This window comes from Aphis gossypii, chromosome 3 (genome assembly GCF_020184175.1).
Source record: "Aphis gossypii isolate Hap1 chromosome 3, ASM2018417v2, whole genome shotgun sequence".
In the NCBI taxonomy this organism is placed as follows: Eukaryota; Metazoa; Arthropoda; class Insecta; order Hemiptera; family Aphididae; genus Aphis; species Aphis gossypii.
In genome coordinates this window covers 34,027,676-34,045,918 of record NC_065532.1, presented here as the reverse complement: position 1 = coordinate 34,045,918, position 18,243 = coordinate 34,027,676, and the positions used below count along the sequence as shown (strand labels likewise).

General features: G+C 22.8%; 1 protein-coding gene and 1 long non-coding RNA gene across 6 annotated transcripts in view; one reads left to right on the top strand and one right to left on the bottom strand.

Annotated features, from left to right (window-relative positions):
* LOC114121090 (small conductance calcium-activated potassium channel protein) overlaps window positions 1-18,243 on the bottom strand; it is a 235,440-nt gene that overhangs the window by 39,090 nt on the left and 178,107 nt on the right. The gene's annotated exons all lie outside the window — the stretch shown is intronic.
* On the top strand, window positions 1,262-14,947 carry LOC126551179 (uncharacterized). The gene is made up of 4 exons (XR_007605059.1): window positions 1,262-1,347; window positions 3,701-3,859; window positions 4,960-5,051; window positions 14,522-14,947. It is a non-coding gene; the product is annotated as an uncharacterized LOC126551179 (long non-coding RNA).

Below are 18,243 nucleotides of genomic sequence, written 5' to 3'. Positions count from 1 at the left end.
GTTATATTATTACGGTAAATGTAAAACGTTTTGTATACAAATTCTTTATAATAGAAATATTTTAGTGGAACTTAGAATTTGAATATTAGAGAAGAAATGCTCTTGATATCAGTTTTATTTTTTATGATATTTTTATTCGCAAATTCATTATTAAATATTTGTATAACTTTGTGAGTTAATTTTTAATTTAATTTATTTTTTATTTTTAGAGCTGTAAAGATATTAATTGTTTAAATTGCAGTTAACAAGCGTCATTGCAGTTATAAATCTTGTTTGTACTTTTAATATTATCTGAGCCGTATTTAAGAGTTTGGTGCCCAGGAGTAACATAGATTATTATAATAAAATTAATTATAATATCATATATATTTGTTATTTTTCTGGGTTGCTACTAAAAATAAAATGATTTAATTATATTATCATAATTTATGGTAAACGTTAGATTACTTTCGATACCTTACGGTTAAAGAATTTATTCAAAAGATAATGATAATATTATAAATTAAAAATAACAAATTACAAAATACTAAAATTTAATATTAATTATTATAGGAAATAAATGAACAGTTACAAGAGAATTAAAAGAAGGCCCCAACTTATTATCAGAAATCAAAATATAATTTTTATGTTGCATCTATTTTGGATGTTTGATTCTGCTAACATTGTTAAGTTACTAAAAACTAAATATATCAAGTATCGATAAATACAATATTATGTTAAAGATTATACAATGGTAATGTGTTAATATTTTATTAATTCATTTTCATAACTATATAAACTATACATAACTAAAAAAAAATAAAAACAAAAATACATATTATTATTTGATTTACTTACATTTATTTTATTTAACAGGTCGACCGCCATTAGATCCAAAAATTTGATCTCACTATTTCACCAAACTTTGTCCTCACCACCAAGATGTTTTTCGATAGGATTTTAGATACGGTTTTGACGATTTAAATAAATATTGATAAAAAAAAAAAAAAAAAACTAATAATGATATTTGCAAGCTTGTCATACGTTATACCTACTAAAAGTGGCAACACTGTACTTTTCAAGTCCGATGAAAATCAAAAAATACTGATTATTGAGATCATAGGTAGATACCACGATTTAAGATATACCTACCTTAAAATTTATGTATAAATATATATTTCTTAAATCGTGGTAAGTACTCGAGATCTCATTAAAAATCGATTTCAGTAATATCCCATAATGAGATGAAGTATCAGTTTTTGATAATATTTTTTTTTGAGATTCCAGTCAGAATCTCATGGCAGTTATGAGTAACATGACAAAATACTGAAAAAAACCCGTGGCGGCCAACGTGTTAAAGCAATAAACGTACGTACTCAAAATTTTTAAATATTCTTATTATTACTGCTTATTGTATCTCGGGTAGTTATAAAAATTAATTATTTTTAGATTGTTGAGATAATTCATGTTAAAATATTTTTGTCGACGTAACAAATGCACTACAAACGTTTATTTAACAACAAAACAAGAAATTCTTTTGTTTATTAATTTTAATTTACAATCGATCATTCAATTCTGGGTGTACTAGTTAATATGCTGTTTTGTGTAACTCTACTATTTGATGTTCAATCTCTATTGATTGAATTTAATTTGAACATTTTGAACGATATTGATAGTAATAAATATTTCAATTGAATATTTTCTTAAAATTTACAAAAATTCGATTTTAAAAATAAACAATAGAAAATTATATCTATACTAGATATAATTATTAATTTAATGCAGAATATAATGTATTTATGTTTTAAAATTAATTGGTGGTGAATATTTATACATTAAAGAGATAAGTGATTACACTAAAATATTATCTTATATTAATAAATATAATACGCACATCGTATGAGAAATAAATTATTAGGTAATAAAATTTATTTCTTTAATTTATTTTTTAATATTTAGAGAACCTACTTACTTACCTACAGTTCAATATTAATATGGTATGTAAAATATAAATATTAGGTTGCTTTTTGTAGGTACTACATTCAAAAACCAAAATTAAACTATAGCATTATTATTTTTATTTTTAATACAGTTATTTTTGTATAATTGTGAATTAAATTATCATACCATGGAGGCATAAAGAATTATATAATACACTGACATTAATAACGATAATCGCTTAATAATAATTTTACTCACACGAAAATAATAAGTGTTCTTTATTAATATTTATAATATAATGTATCATTATATATTATAGCATATTTATGATCGTTAAAGTATATTATATAATTTTTGTACAGCTAATCTTAATAATTTATTGAAATTTAATAATACATAATGTAGCTAAATTTTAGGAAATCTATGAAGTATATTATATTTAATGTTTTAAAAGTTTAAACTATTACATAGTTATATAGTATATTTTAATATATATTTATTATAATAAGGAACTTAGTTCACTTTTATGTTTATATTTGTTTATTTGGTTTTTATAATTTGTTTTTTTATTAATTAATCAAAAATAACTAAAAATGTTAATATTTTAATTCATGCAAAAAAATAAAATCAATCAGTTTTTTATTTTTATATATTATTAGAGTATAATGTCCATATATTTGATGAAGTATAAAGTTTCTAAATAACGATAAGTTTCCGATCAAAAATTGTGTATGTTTGCAAATTCTATTAAATACCTAATATTCAATTTCTGAAACAATAAATACATTGAAATAATATACTTCTGAGTACACGCTGCATGATGGGTGAATATTGGAAAGCTTTTAACCACAGATTTATCAAACTTGAGTAGTGTATTCAGAGTGCAGTTTTACAGGTTGTACCAACTGATATTTAGCGATACTGCGATAGTATTAAATGCGTGTACATGATGAGGACGGGAGGCTTTCCAGGTTACGAGCTTTTAAAACTACGTTTTGACTTTTACGACAGACCAATAAAGTAGTGTTATTTTTTGTACATAAATATTGGTAAGTGGAAATATGAGCAAAGAAAATAGCAACATAATCTTCGAAATATTGTACATAAAAAGTGTGTAAAATAATAATAAGAAGAACAAAACACTACCGATTTAGTAGTTTTACGATCTACAATATACAATCTTCATTTTATTAACGCAATAAATACGCATACATACCTATATAAGCAATAATATCGATTTGTACATATTATATATTAAATTATATGTGACATATCATTCATGGACAATTGTAATTGGTTTTTTATTCTAACGTTTAAGCACACCAAATATTAAATTATAGATATGTAGAACAAACGAAATTAATTTTTTTACTATTCGATAGATTTCTTATTCAAACATGTATTATTTTGTTTTAAAGTGCATTGGATTAAAATAAAAATTATAAAATATTAGGTATACTTAAGTTATATTTTATACAGTAATTTGATGTGAATTAAAAATTACTTTAATTACTTATTAATTATTGCTTAACATTTTTTTAATTACAATAATTTAACATAATATACCTTTTTACGATTAAAAAATGTACTTGGAACACTTATTAAAAAATATATGTATACATAAAAATGTAGTAAATAATATTATGCAATTCCATTTTTTTAAAAATATATTTTCTTGTTAAATTTCATATCCAAAAAAAAAAAAAAAACAAAAGAAATTTTTAACTGCCTCAATTTGTTCGTTGATTGATATATGTACTTATTGTTATTGTTTGAGCAGTTTCTATAAAAACCCCTACATAAATAATGCAGAATTTGGTTAACAACGCTTGTCAGATATTGACTGAAGTTTCTAGCAAACAGCAGTCTGTTCAGAAAAACTTTAAGAACCTTTGTAATGGCAAAAGAGGTAACGCTGGGACAAGAAAATATTTTAAAGGTAAGGCCGTAAGGGTGAAATTTTTTAAACAAAAGTTTTGCAGTACTATGAAAAACAACTATCAAAAGAAAATGTTGTTTTAAAAATCTATGCATATTATATTTATAACATTGTTCAAGCATATAGATAGAAGTACGAACGTTTTCATTTTAACATAAATATAATAGATAAACTGAATGTACTTGTATTCATTGATATTATATTATTATATTAAGCTATTAAAAATACTAAAATATTTAAAATTTTTAAAATCAATTAGTATAATTAATGCTTTACCTGGTAAATCTATTTGTTTTTATTAATTTTTTAGTACCTAATAGGTATATTTTTTTTTCAAAGAATCATAAATTCCAATATAAATAATATGATGAGTTAAAACATTGTTTCAAACTAAATAAATAAATGATTTAAAACAATTATGCATGATAAAAAATATGACCAAAATACAAAATATGCCCAGAATGTTGACAATATAATATTTTAAATTTGAATATTATTCAAAAACAAAATTTCATAAATATAAAAAATGTATTGTTTTTATTGAACATCAAATATTATGAAATATATCAGAAGTTTGATTAAATCTCAAAGGCATTATTAAGCAATAATTCGCTGAAGCAAACCAAGATTGTTGTAATTTATTGCTACTATTGATATATTACTAAAATTATTCAAATCATTTATTTTTATTTTTTGTCAAACCTTTATTTATTGATCTTGAACGGTGGCATAAGAATATTGTAGTTTGTATTCAAAACATTTTCTTTATTTTCATCTAGAAGAATTACTTTATGAAATGTTTATTTTATGAATTATATTATACTTATTGGGCTCTGAGAGATTAATATTTAGTTTAATTTTTGATTAAAAATAAAGGTTGGAAATAATTTTAGATATTTTAATATTGTAATAGGAATACGTTGATAATAACGATACAATAACTTTATTTTAATTTAGTATATTATCGTCTTTTCTGGTTGAAGGAAACAAGGAATTTTCCAAAAGTTTCATACGAACAAAAGTTGTATATTTTATGTAGAAATTTAATATTAGATATTTTATAGAAATCATGTTCAGAATAATTGTTTTACTATTTTCAGACAAGTGTGAAATACAATAACTACAAAACACGGGAAAAGTTGCATACACCGGATATCAACCACTCGTATCTCTTCATTTATATTACCGTAAGGTATGTAATATTAAATTTTAAAACAATGATAAGTTGTTGCATTAAAAAATGAAATGTGCTACACTGCTTTAGAAGTTTTAATTAGGTTTGTCTATCGATTGATGTTCAAATTTAATTAGTACTTCTGTTTTATTTTAAAAATAAAAACTATCAATAGTGTCAAATAGTGAATAATTTTGAAGAAATGCCATTACTCATTAAGTGTGGTTTTAAATGATCAGTGAAATACTGCAGTTTAAATCCTTTCGGATGTGGACGTAGGTGTATATTTAAATTTAATAGTCTGTAAATAATTTTAAATACTATTCATTATTCATTTTGAAATATAAATGCGTTCAAATTACATTACAACCAGTATTGTATAGGTAAACACAGTTTTTAATTAACAAATAATAATTTAACTAGAGCAAGACTGAAAATATGTCAAGACACAAGTTATTTTGTTATTAATTTGAGAAATAAACATATAGTATTTTTTCCTCACTTTGACATTAATAAAATTATATTATTTAATGTTACTATTAATAACGCTTTCAATAGAATTTTATAAATAACAAAATTAATTAAATTCTATTGAGAACTATTAATACCTACTCATATTATTTCTATAATATCATACGAATTGAAATTAGTTTGTAGTTGTTATATATTTTGTAAAGTAAACTGTGAAACACTAATATTTTTTCTCGTTTAGATTTCATTTTTTTTGTTCTTCTATTTCATTTTAAAATTAACGAGAACCGGATATTTAGGAAAACGTATGTTTTATGTGCAGAAGAATTGATGCATTTTTAATTGGTGGTTTTTCCTCAATTTCTCCTGACCGGAAAGAACTTTTACCACATTCGACGACGAGAAGAATTCGAGGGGGGAGATAACGATTTCGAGTAATAATAAAAACAAGAACCCGTAGATATACACTATTAGACATGTATATATATAGTCTGTATAATATTATACCCCTGAGGCTGTGAGATGGAAAATATGTGGGTAAAACAAAGCGTGTGTATATTTTTGACCGGTAACGGATCTGCTTTTACGGGCCAACAAAACTCCGGCTTACAGAAAATGGGTGAAATAAATGTGCATGCATCCTGAATCTATCCGGTTGTGGTGCGGTTTGACACAGGAATAAAGGGAACTTCCCACCTATAAGAAATAAATCGCTCCCTTTGTGTGCATAAAAGTCAATGGAAATATTTTTATACAAAATAAACAATACAGGCGCTAGAGCATGAAATTTCACCATGCTATAGCTATATAATAGCTATACTCTTGAGTTTTTGTTAAATTAATTTTTTATTAGCAAGAAATAGCACATGTTTTTAATCATTTTTGTGTATAAATTGGTAAAAAAGAAGTATTTCGATAAGATAAAATTTTGTACTGATAAGTGATAATATATTTAGTAATATAATATGTTTTACGTATATTGATGAGTTGATGACACTAATTTATATAATATAGTATACTAGTTAAAATTTTAACTTTTCCAAAATTGTTTCTATTCGTATAGACGATTCTATACAATCCAGATTTATAGTAGTGATAAAAAATTACGTCAGTATATAGTTTACAAGTCTTCCTGTTTTGATGCATGGATGCATATATACATTGTTTAAATGTTTTTCGTACTAATTACTAATGTTTTTGACGTGTAAAAACTTTACAAAATATTTTGTTAATACGTAAAAATGTATATCAAATTAATATCATTATTTATTTCAAAAATTATAGCTCACTGTCAGTTGCATACAAAGTTAATTTAAGAACTTAGTCAAGTCTGACATGTACGAGCGAAATAAATATAAAAATAGAATGACTAATGATAAAAATAGAATATTTTGTGTATAATTTTAACTTTAATAAGTTAAACATTTGTATTTAGTTAAATATTTTGATTAAATTAGTTTAGGTACATTGTTTTAAAATAAACTTGAATTTATAAAAACTATAAAAATATCATTGAAGTGATGTGCGCTTAATACACAATAACATTTTAATTATTTTTATTTTTATTTACTAATATAATTATTACAATTTACAATCAATTGCATTCAATATGCATCGATACAATAAAAAAATATATAAGAAAAAAGTAATTAGTATATAATAAAAAAAAAAACAATTATATAATATGAGGAGAGAGTGGTTTCAGTGATAAACCCTAACGTGTTTAATATTGCAAAAAAAAATGTCCACATAGACAGTTTTTAAAATGTAATAAAATCGAGAATAGGTAGTAAAGTGCTAAAACTATTAAAGACATTTCGATTTTTCGTTTTCGGGATTATAATATAATACGGCTATATGTTTCAATGTTCTTGATTTTTTGAATATATATTATCTATAAATATTAAACGGGGTTATATAGGTTTTTTAATATACTTTCATAAGTTAAACTTTTTTTTGAGGGATTAAACAAATCGGTTGCTAATTTTATTGTAATAAAAGTAGGAAGATTCTGGAAAAGTATAAAATTAATATATGTAGTACAAAGGTGTTACCGAGAACCATATCTAATTAAATTATCGGATTTTGTTGTACACGTTTAATTTCAATATAATATGATTTAGAAATGTTACGATAAAAAAATACGACCAATGGTTGTTATTTATTTGAATTTTAAATTTTCATTATGATAATGTGAAATTAAAGCTTTCGTGTATCATATTACCTTAATGCAATTCAATCATATACCTACTCAATAATGATGTTTTTGTACAAATAAAAATTTAAATTATATGGACAGAATACCCAGAATAAGCTTTTCACGGAACATAAAACACTCTCAAACTCTAATACTCTAGCGTTACGCATTAAATTAATTTACGGTTTCAATGAAATAATTCAACAAATTCAGGTAACAAATTAATTATATATTTTGTGTATGTATTAAATTCTCACACCAATTTATTATGCTATTTATTATGTAAATAACAGTATCGAACTATTTTTAAACAATTTCAAAGGAACGGTTAATTATAATATTATTACAGTTAGATACCATTCCCGATATTATAACACTTTAAAATTTTATCTTAATTTTTTATTGTGTATACATGAACATAATAATAAATAATAATAAAAAAATTAAACAAATACTGAGGGTTTTAAAAGTACTTATTTAAGTTATAAAACTTATTTTATATTAAATTTATAAGAAACAAATATTTGGCATTAAATTAATTAATTGATATTTAAATTTTATTTTATCAAAAATCAACTATAGGTTTATAATTGTAGAATATCAATAATATTTATTGCATATTACTAATGGTTTATAACGAATACAATTATATTAAACAATAATTTTACCTTTCAATATTTTTAAAACAATATGGTAGTAATATCTGAATTTTTATCATGGTAGTTACAAATTCATAAGTGTTAACCAATGCAATCGAATTATTATGTTCAAAATTAATAATTGATAGTTGTTTTGAAATATTTGAAAATATTTATGTTTTATGTTATAATGTATATGATATGTTGTTGTTAAGAAATAGTTTAATACAATACTGCATTAGTAATAGAAAAATAAATTACTAACAATGGTATACATTTATAATAAAATATTTTTGAACAGACCATCTTTGCTCAGAATCATTTTTTATATGCAATGATTTATCATTAAATTATTGAATTCAAGATACAGGTTTATTACCGTGCTTTCTAAATAAAGAAGTACACATGACATCTATTATAATATGTACTTGAATCAGATAATAAGAAATAAAATAATTAGAAATTTGTAATTTTAACTTTTTGTATTATTTCACTTTTATTTTTGCAAAATGTTAATTAAAGTATTATTTTTACTTGAAACATGATTAAGATTTTGATTATTTTGTAAACTAATATAATAGTGATAGCTACCTAGTCAGTGTTTCTGTGAACAATGAAATAAACCACTCATAAACGAACAAAGCGGTGTTAGGTTACATACTAACATGTTCTTATCACAAACTTAAAATCAACAATATAACAATGTAGTAGGTGCCAAGTGGGATTAATTTTGCCTAGTTATTGAACTTAAAAATATAGTAAATATAATTTTGTCTTTGGATTTTAAACGAGAAAATAGCAGAGATGGAGTGTTTGGTAAATATTTACAATTATTATTTTAAACAAAATTAGATAAACTCTTTAAAATAGCGTCTATTATAATATGAAAATAAAAATATTTTTGTCGTATTCACGTATAACTAAAATTTACTACCTATTAAACAATATTTATTATGTATAATGCTGAACTAATATATAATAATAATATTGTAGATAATGTTTTTAGACAATATTATGGCTATAATGAACAGTGAAAGGCTTAATACAATACTTACTATAATTGTTTAAATATTATTTAAACATAAACATTTGACTTATATTTAAATTACTTTTTGCTTTCGTTATTTTATAACTTAATATTTATACGCTTATTTAAAAAAAAAATTGTATATTAATTATAAGTACCCGAATGTTTAAATACCAAAATAAATATTTTGTTTTATAATATTCAATCTTAACATCTCGCAAAATCTATATCGTTTGTTGAAATGTTAATGCGGTCAAGACGTTTATTGAGTAGAATCGAAGCACAAATAATTTATTTAAATTGATTTTTTAAATGTAATGCATGCATTGTCCACACTATTTTTTTCTTATATATTCATTTATAAAATATCAAATCGTTACTTAATTTAATGATTTATAAAATTCAATGAAAATTAAAGAATTAAAAAAATTAAAAGCTTTATGTGTAATAAGTTAATTTGTATGATATAGTATTATTATGTATGATTTTCAAACGTAAATTTCAAATACTTTTTTTATACACCAACTGTAGGTAATGAAAATATAATTATGATTTTAATTTTAACATTTTATCGTAGCCATCGATCATATTTTATGTACTTTATTTATTTTCCTAATAATTTATATAGTATGTGAGTACAATGTAACCTAATAATTTTTTTACAATTATAATATTTGGAATAAACGCTGTACTTTATAATTTACAATACTAATAGTATAATTATACAGTTATTAATTACTGTTATAATATTATTTATTTATTTGTTTTTTGTAGTTTATAAATTATAAACATTTTATTAATAAATAAAAAAAATGTGTCAAAATAAATAGTGTTGATTTGTACGAGATTAAAATTGTATTTTAAATACATTTTTGCTGATTATTAGAAATAAAAATATCTCAAAACACATTAACTAGTAATAAATTAATATTATAGGTATTATATAATAGTATATCATCAGAAAAATAAATAAATAATCATAACTTAAATTAGAGAATTTCATTTAATATAGTTATTTTTAAAACCATTATTTTTCGATAGGATTTTTCTCTAAGTAACTGAGAAATAAATGGTTTTTTTAATTCAAGTACGTGACAAATCGTTATTGTTATATTACGTCAAGATTGAAATACGTGTAAGCTTGATTTAAGCAAAAACGATGAGCTATTTATGTAAGATGACAATACGTCTTAGTTTCCTGGACAGCTACATCTGCTGAATTACTCTGTACTGAAGTTTTGTGAAACGAAATGTAGTGACAATCGGTTTCTCATGGAAATTCTGTGAGTAAATTTTGATAAATAATACCCAAGGTTTTGAAAGACCAAAGTAATTTATATTCTTATCATTATTTAAAACGATTTTTCATTGCTGTTGGTATTGAAGTGTACCGGTAGTATTACACGCGGTATGTGAATCATTAATTACTCTGTATTTTTAATTAAATATTCCGTATTTTGTATAGCTATAAATAAAGGAAAATAAACTTAATCTATAATAATTGTTAGTGTTCAAAAATGATACGTCTGTAGATATTGTTAATTATTCTAAGTTTCTTGTATTCATGTATTATTACAGTACTTTTAATTTAAAAAATGTGTCTATATAACAAATAAATAAATTAAAGTCGTACTTAAAATTCACAATTAATTTTTTAAAAATATTTTAATGTAAGTCACATAAACTGGGGTACCTTTATTTTAATTCAAAATTATATATTACGTTATTATTTTATAATTGCATCATAATAATCGTTTTGAAAAAAAAAAACAAAACGAATCAAATCGAGATTTTGAAAATAAAATAGTTATTATTAGTTTGAAAAAATATGTTCGTTACAAACGTTTAAAGTAATACACAAAATTATATTCCGCCAACAAATTTTGTTTTATTTTAGTTTAATCATAATTTGAAAATATAATATGAATTTAAATATTTGTATGTTGTATACTTAAATTTTTAATATTTAATTGTAAATTTTAAATTGTAAATTAATAGTTGGATTGGGTAATTATAATTTATATTTATATTCAATTATAGTATAAATACTATAAACTTTAAGATTTTATTTTATTAAATTTTATAGATTAAAACTATTTTCATAATTGTATTTGTTGTACAACAGAATAATATAAAATAATATCCAAAATATTCATTTTAATCACTTAATTATTATCGAAAAATATTAACTATACATAATTGTATACTATGGTATATTATTTTATAAGTAATACAGTTAATGGTAATTCAAAAAATATAATATTAATTACTTATTTAATACAATTAATATCAGTATAAAACTATAAAATTAATTTTGTTATTATACAATAATTTTTAAGTTTACTATGCACGATTATGCATATTTTAATTAGTCAATTTTGTGTATAATTTGTATTGCCTCTATCTTTTAATCTTGTAAGTGCAATTCTAAGATATTTTATGGGAAAAGTGTTAAAGTCTTTAGAAACTAATGCTCGCGTGACACACATGATGCTGTGTTTTCAAAGATTCATTAATCAGATTCCGGAATGGCTTTTTCGTAGTACTGAAAAAAAAAATGTAAGGAATAGTATAATAATTCCTGCGGAATTTACCTGCCATATTCAGAAGATATAAATGGATTTATCTATTTCCTAAATATCTCAGTCGTTATACATAGTTACATTTCAGAAAAGCAAACTATAATAATATAAAAAGCAAAAAAAGAAAAAAAGAATTGTGACAAATTTGATACTTAAGAGTATAGCTAACCTTTTATTATAGTTAACCATAATATACGAGGGAGTGATATTACAGTGTACATTGTATATTCATAAAAGAAACTATAATTTCCCAACCACCATGTTATAATTATAAATACACATATAAACAATTTCAATAGATAATATAACAAAGATTTCTATATTATGTATGTATTAAAAGATAAGTAAGACTTCAATGGAAAAATATAACAGTATATTTAATAATTGTAAATTAAAAAAACATTATAATTATGTGACATTACGTAATAATTTAATAATCAAGGAGGTAAAATGTTTATCATGAAAATTTAAGAATTGAAATATTTTATTGTATGAAATATATGTATATTGTATCATAACAAATCATTATTTATTGAAATCACAATTGTTTTTTAGCAGTGAAAAGTATTTTTTGTGTATAAATGCATAATATTACCTTATGTCTAACATACCGTAATAATGACGTCCCTATAGAAATACTACAATTCACAAAACATAGTAAGATAATTAATTGTGAAATATAAGTTCGTATCAAGTTCTTGCAAAGATAATTAAAAAACCATTAAAATTCTTTAGAAAAAGTCAAATACTCAGGTTTTTAATACTAAAAACAAATTTAAATTAAACAAACAATAATATCTTTTTAGATGATTTTTAAGAATTATATAACATATGTGTATTATATATATATATGTAGAATGTAGATAATACATTAAATATAAATTATTTTTTCATATTAAATCGAATTTAAATGAAAAACAATAGTTCATTGTATTAAACAAATATAATTGTTATAAACTTACTTCAACAACTTAAAAACTTCAGGTAAAATGTTGTTTTAGCAAGCTGCTAACTGTTTTATGAATCAAGATTTATTTTTGTAAAGCTCATTATTTGTGAAGAAAATCCAAAGTGAAAATATCTCTTAATATATATATTTTACAATAAATAATAAGTTTGACTCTCGTTAAAACATACCGTTGGAAAGTTTTTATTTTTATTTTCATTATTTATTATAAAATGTTTTATAAAAAAACTCTTGAAAGTGTTGTTTAAAATATACCGAGTATCTTATTTTATATCGAAAGCAATAAACTTAACGTCATTTATTACTTTTCGATAGTTTGAAATGCACTAAAAGTATAACAATGACATAATGTAACTATTAGGTGAAATAATGTAATTTACCAATTTTTAGTTTGAAAACTCCCATTACTATCATTCCAATTTTATAATATAGTAAACTAGAAATTATACTTCATAAATTAATAAGAAATTGAATTACTGAAATTATTTAACATTTGTAAGAGTTGGTAAAAAAAAGATCTTGTTGAAATCTAGACATAAATCTCATCATCCCTATCTAAGAAAGCATTTCAAATTTAGTCTAAAAATAAATTTGAACAAAATAAAACCCTTCTAAAGCCAATATAGTCTCGAGAAGTCTTATTATGGAGTTCTATAAAGAAATCGAATACTAATGAAATACAAACTTTTCAATCGATATTATATTAGTATAGTTAAACATGTGGGATTTTTTATATCTCAAATTATCCTTTCTACTCCAACTTCAAAATCTATACAGTCTCAGTAATAACTGTATATAGAAATAAATTCTGCTCCAATCTTACAAACCATTTTTAACCATTAAATAACATCGTCCTTCTTAGAAATATCCCTAAAAATCCGTCTAGTAGAAAGTTAGAGTAGAAATTAATTAATTAATTAAAAAAAAATAATTAAACAAAAATTATATGACAATTACATAAAAAAATACCGATTGGTAATTCCTTAAATTGATTGTTTCATATGTTGGTAAAAATAACTAACAATGATCCCATATACATTATTATGCTTATAAAAAAATTTATAAATTTTATATTTCTAACAAACTTAAAAAAATAGTAGCTAGGATGAATAGGATGCTTTTAATGATACAGTTTAATAACTGAATATCTAGATGATGTAAGCACTTTAAAGGAAGATATCTTGTTTTATTTTTTTTAAATGTCTATATATTACCTAGCTAAATCTTATAAATAATAAAACTATTTTTATTCTACACGTGTAGTACATATATAACCATACATTACTTTTTAAATTGTTATATTATACTTAGAAAAAAATAAAACTGACACTAGTTCGTGATAAAAATGAAGATTTTTTTATGTATATTTACGATAAAAAAAAAGTAACAAAGAAAGCCGTTTAGATAAATTCTACAAAATTTTACTTATGGTTACATAACATTAGTATTATTATTTATGTATATATGATATACATATTTTAACTATATAATTTTAAACGTCATTATTTTATCCTGAAAACAAAATGTTTAATTTAGCATATTTTGTAAGTTTTTATGGTGTATTTATTTTTAAAATGTAATATAGATAAAATATTCAAATTTACAGACAATTTATACGATAACCAGGCTATTTGATTAATACAAATAGACATAAAAAAGATTAACTTCGTAATAAGAAATGGTTGAAAGAAGGATTTAAATAAATAGTTAACAAAATATTTCATTGAAGAGATCATATTTTAATAGCTAACAATTAGCAGATTTAGAAGTATGAACGGAACCGATTTGCGGGTAAGATGACAGAGAATTTTAAATATTGTAATATAGATTAAACTTATCTGATATTTATTTTTTTTTTCACCTTTTTTTGAATAGAAACCATAGTAGTAATTAATATAGGTCTTGTAACTTTTTCTACAGTAGTCATATCTATAAATCTATAAATATAAACAACTGTACATAATATTATTGTATGTCATCAAGTAATTTTTTTAACTGCAGCTTTTTTTTTTTTTTTTACATATTTGACATTATAACAACTAAAAAGACAAAATGTCTCAAACAACATGTTATTACAAACGAAATTATAGTTTCGTTGAAAAATGTTCTATATTGATCTCCGTCAGGAACTAAACATTTTCTCTCCTCTCCTATTGTTACTGAACGATCGAACAGTAAAATATATTACCTAAGTTTACGATCGAGATATCCTGTCACTACTCTGATCGTGACGTAAGGTGGTAATGCCTAACTTATTTATAGTGACAGCGCCGTGATGAATGTTATGCTCATAGAATCTCAACAAATCGATCTATCTAAACCAACTTATCGTATTGATGATGACATCGAGCTAATTTTACACGACTGAACATTAATAAAAACTTTAGGATTGTATTTCTACTTTTTTTTTTTTTTAATTTCCCCGTGTTCTTTTAAAAAATGATGATCTTTAATCAAACGACTGAATAATATGAATTATAATGTAATTTGTTTGATACCTAATTATTTATTAAGTAAAGTATTCTAAACGCCTATAGACGATCATTAATATCTTTGTTTATTAACATTTAATATGAAATCAGAAATAGAACTCTCGAAAACATAACTTGTTAATTAATCAATATTTAATTACGCGTAGCTGCGTAATAATGTAATGTGTAATGTACCATATTGCATTCAAATATTATATTATTATGAACCTATGTATATTAAATGTGGTTTACAAAAATAATGTTTATATAATGTACAATATATTAATATTTTGTATAATATTAATAAGACTTGTTTTTGTGATTTTCAAATATTTTTCTAACACTTATTTTGTACAATCATAAACACCTATGAGCACTTATGTCAAATATTGTACATATTATATGTATTATTATAATATTATATTTATATGTACAACAACAAAAAGTACGTATGCATGTTATGCAAGTTATATGAAATTACATTTGTGTCAAAATGTAAGTATATAATTTATTTGAATCATTGTGCTATTAACTCTTCAAGAATGAAAAATACTTGGAAACACGTGCTGTTAAAATGGTTAAAAAGAATATTTTATTAATGGGAAAGAATTAAATTGATTTTATAAAATACCTACTGATAAGTTACATGGTATATTAAGTGTTGACTGTTTTGAGTGTCTCTACCTCGTCATTGATGTTTTACAATAAATTAATAAGTCTTTGGAAAAACAAACTGAAAATGAGACATTTTAGTATCTTTTTAAAGGATAATTTATTTTCTATTCATTTTAACTGAAATAATTATTCTATTTATTTTATAATAGTATAACCAATTACACGTCATTTAATATATTATGATTTCGAAAAATTATTTATTAATAATAGTCGTTCGACTCGTTCGCTATACATGCATTTCTTTCGTTTCCATATAATATTCTATAATAGAACTACAATGACAATTGTTTTTTTTTGTTTTTCTCGTTCATCAACCACTGTTAACCTTTTATCGAATTCATAGTATAAATTATAACTTTTATACAAAAAAATGGATTTTTGTAATTATTATTATTTTCTAATTTAACTAAAATAAAATGAAAAAATAAAAAAACCATCATATTGGTAAATACGACGGCACGTATGCGCATTGCTTTATCTTGGGTTCACTCTGCGATTCTGATTAACTTAATTAACTTCCATAAATTATGAGAAAAGTAAACTCAGTTAAAAATAATAATATTGATAAATACGTAAATAATTTAAATAAACAGTAATATTTGAATAAAAACCAGCATCTAATTTATTTAATTATTTTTATCAAATACTTGGAAGACTTTTTTATCTTATGTTTAGCCTAAATTGAAAAAAATGGTGTTGATAACTTCACGTGTAAGTCTACAACTGATTGATTGAAAATTCAAACTTTAAGCTCAATTGAATACAGACTATTAGTACACTTACTAAAAATTGAAAAAGCTGAATTCTACACTTATCAACTTATTGCTTATCAACCTCTAGATTTAACCAAAAGAAAATTTTAAGTTAACTTCAATGTAAAGCAAGTTATCCATCAATGAAATTTTATAATGTTTACAAAATCCTTCCATCACTGTTTTATGTAGATCTAGAACACATATTAAAACGAAAAAAAAAATTTTAAATTTTCTAAATTTTTAAAAATTAAAATAAGAATTGAAGAGCCGTATAAACCAAAAATAATAAAAGAATACTTCAAATGCTAATAATACGGTTACACTAAACACTAAAGCATACTGTGACTATCAACCTAGATGCGTTCGTTTTGGTGGATCATCAAGCATTTGATTGACTCAATTCACGAGATGTCCTTCTAAAATGTTTCAGCTGTTTCGGAAGTAACCCGGTCAACAACAAAATAATAGACTGTTCGACCTAGAAATATCTTCAATATCAAAAAAACCTCATTTCAACAAGTAATTTTATGTATAATAATTCTAAATCTAAATTATTTGTACAAGGTAGCCACTCATTAAAAAAAAAAAAGATCCATTCTCTTACTAACCCTAGATTAAAACTCAAATTTACGCTTATATCATTTTCAACTCATCCATTTTAATACTTTATCTCCTGTTTATGAAGCTCATCACACTAATATAAATAAAACAATGTCAAGTTTCCTAGATAGCTCAATATCTTATTAATCTGCTAATAGCACACTTAACGAAAGTGATATCTACCTCACTTGATGAACAAAATAGTAGTAATAATAATTATAATAACAATAATAACTCTGTCATAAACAAATTACTATTAATAATACAATTCAATGATAACGATTTAAAAAACCACGTAAACGAACTTAAAACAGTACTTTATAACAGACGCATTGTTGTAGCTCTAATAATTGAAACGCATTTCACCAAATACTCAAACATTTTTATCGCTAGTTATAAACTTTTAAAACTTAACCATCCTTATAATACGACCTACGGTGGTGGGTTTATTTTAATGAAAACTTCAATATTTTTTGAGCCCCTTCCAAACTTTGTCTAGTTTATTTACAATCCTGTGCTCTAATCGATAAAATAAAATAATATTTTTATTACTATTGCATCTATAATAATATTATTCTGTATACGCCCTTCCTAAACATTGAAGCACGAACCACAGTAAAACATTATTCTAGTTATTTAAATTAAATTGACAGGACTAAATTATTGGTAGCGACTTCAATGCAAAGAACCACTTCTGGGGCTGTCGCTCAAACATTATCGTGATTTAGTCCTTCACTATTTTCTGTCTTAAAAAATCTTAACGTTCCTACCTCTCCAGGTCCAACGTACTGGCTGACGTTTTATATATTTTTATTGTGAAAATCCCA